Source organism: Vipera berus (genome assembly GCF_964194415.1).
Source record: "Vipera berus genome assembly, chromosome: W".
Classification (NCBI taxonomy): Eukaryota; Metazoa; Chordata; class Lepidosauria; order Squamata; family Viperidae; genus Vipera; species Vipera berus.
The window spans coordinates 70,034,057-70,036,429 of record NC_138210.1 but is presented as its reverse complement, the minus strand read 5'-3'; the positions used below and the strand labels follow the sequence as shown (position 1 = coordinate 70,036,429).

General features: G+C 40.8%; 1 gene segment (V, D, J or C); it reads right to left on the bottom strand.

Annotated features, from left to right (window-relative positions):
- Positions 1 to 1,436: 1,436 nt before the first annotated feature.
- On the bottom strand, positions 1,437 to 1,888 carry LOC308676445 (immunoglobulin heavy variable 3-21-like). The segment is given in 2 exons: positions 1,843 to 1,888; positions 1,437 to 1,759 (listed from the first exon to the last, which is right to left on the bottom strand).
- Between the last annotated feature and the right edge of the window lie 485 nt (positions 1,889 to 2,373).

Below are 2,373 nucleotides of genomic sequence, written 5' to 3'. Positions count from 1 at the left end.
AACATGCACTAAGATACATGTTAGAGATAGAACAGGAGAAGAACAGCACAGCTGAATTCAAGAAAGATGTAACTATTTTCTCCTTTCATTTGCCCTTTTCAAAAAAAAAAATCCAAATGAACTAAATGCAGACCAAGATCATTTTTATTTTGGTTAATAGTTTTTATTGATTAATTAAGTCTCTATAGCCTCTCATCTCAATCAATGATTCTGGGCAGCTGACAGTTCCACATTTTGCTATTTTGTGTGGTGTTTTGATCATTTGTGAGTTGCTCAGGGTTGAGTCACCAATATGGACAGCCATAAAAATTGAAATAATAGTAATAATACCCATATTAATCCCCCCGTGAGAAAAAAAAATCCTTTCATTTTCTTTGCATTTTAATCAAAGATTTGAAGAACCTTTATACATTCCAGACAGTTTCTCTGGTGACAAACCAGATTCATCAGCTTCATGGTCAAGACTGAAGACTCCTGAGATTTTAAAAAATCATGTCTCCAAAATGAGACAATAACTAATGATGCTTGTTTTATTCCCTTTTCCACCCCCACTGAGTGCATAGGCCATGGGGTTTGGTGTGACAACATTGCCCTCCAGTGTCAAAAGTGAAGAGAAGACACAACTTATCAATTCTCTGAGGGGTTTCTCTTGGCAAAGATGTTTCCTCAATATCTGCACGGCAGTTTGGATATTTAAAAAGATCATCCTAATATTTCGTTTCCTACCTTATGTCACGGTACTAAAGAAGAATATTCCATTCCAGACTTTATTTCTGAAGGATAGAGAGAACCCCAAGACCCATCTTATATTCTTTGTTATAGTTAACACAACAGGAAGAAAGTTCATCGGACAGGATAAAAATAATCTTCCCTTTGCATAGGAAATCAGTTACATGTAGTCAAACCTGTTACATATTTGCAACCTATAATATCACACATGTTCATTAAAATGAGGTCTGATGTCAGAAGGGGCAGACATTGTAAGGCAAAAGGTTGTTTGGAGTTCACAAAAGAGGAAAAAAAATCAGACCCCCAATTTGTAGTAACAAACTTTTTTTCCTTATCTGGAGATAGTCTCAAGCTTGTTTATCAATTTAGGGATGTTAAAAGCTAATAAACCCGAAGATCATTTTTAAAAGAGAGGAAATAAATCAAATTAAAATGCAAAGTAACTGTGTTAGTTAACCAATTTCAAAACCCACGTTAGGTGCCCCTCACCTGGTAAACAAGGAAGTTGAAACTGGAATTTTCAAGCCATTTTCATCATTTTTTTCAGTTTGGGTGAGAAAAGTCTCTCTAACTGGATTCCTAGAACAAAAGATTCCTAAAATTCTCAAGGGATGGTGATCCATCCTTATTGACTAAAACGGGTCCCATGATTGAATCATGTTGCAGAGCGGCTCTGAGGAAAGGAAGTTTTTTGTCTGGCTTCAGATTCACTTCCCCTCGCTGTGTCTTGTACAGTAATAGACCGCTGTGTCTTCAGCTTTCAGGCTGTTCATTTGCAGATACAGCTGGCTTTTGGCATTGTCTCTGGAGGTGGTGAAGCGTCCCTTCACTTTGTCTGAGTATGCAATGCTAGATGAACTTGGATTTATCTCTGAAACCCATTCCAGTCCTTTTCCTGGGGCCTGTCTCACCCACTGCATGTAAGAGCTGCTGAAGGTGAATCCAGAGGCTTGGCAGGAGAGACGGAGAGACCCTCCAGGCCTTCTCAAATCCCCTCCAGACTCCACCAACTGGGCCTCTGACTGGACACCTAGAAAGAAAGATGTTTCATTGACATCTCCTGCGTACAACAACAGGAATTGGAAGGAAATGCTGTAGAGAGGGAAGCCTTACCTCTAAGGACTCCTAGTAAGAACACCAACTTTGGCCACAGAGTCATATTTTTTTTTTGCTCCTTGGAGGGAAATTGATAGGAAAGCATTCAAAAAAGTACACAGACTTTATGTTCATGGGTGTGGCCTCAAAGGGGAAACCTTCAGGCTTCTTTAATGGGAAATTTGTGTTCTGATTTACATATCGCTTTGGATAAATGAGTCCCTCAAGGCATTCAGTTATACATTTATTTACACGCTACAAGCATGATTTCTAAATTGCATTATCTATGGACAAAGGGATACAGATAGACAGACATACACATACAATCAAGGCAGGCATGCTTTGTTATGAGCGGGTCGTGGGATTACCAATTCCCACGACGGGGAATGGCAGCAGGCGGATAGACAGGGGGCCATATCGTTACCGGGAGGGCCGTCTCCGCTATCTGCAAGCGGTGAGGCGCTCCGACCCTCTGCTTCTTTCCCAAGGTTCCGGGAGCGAGGATGTGCAGCCTCCTGAGCTCCGGCTGGTGTACCTGAATGCCAGGTC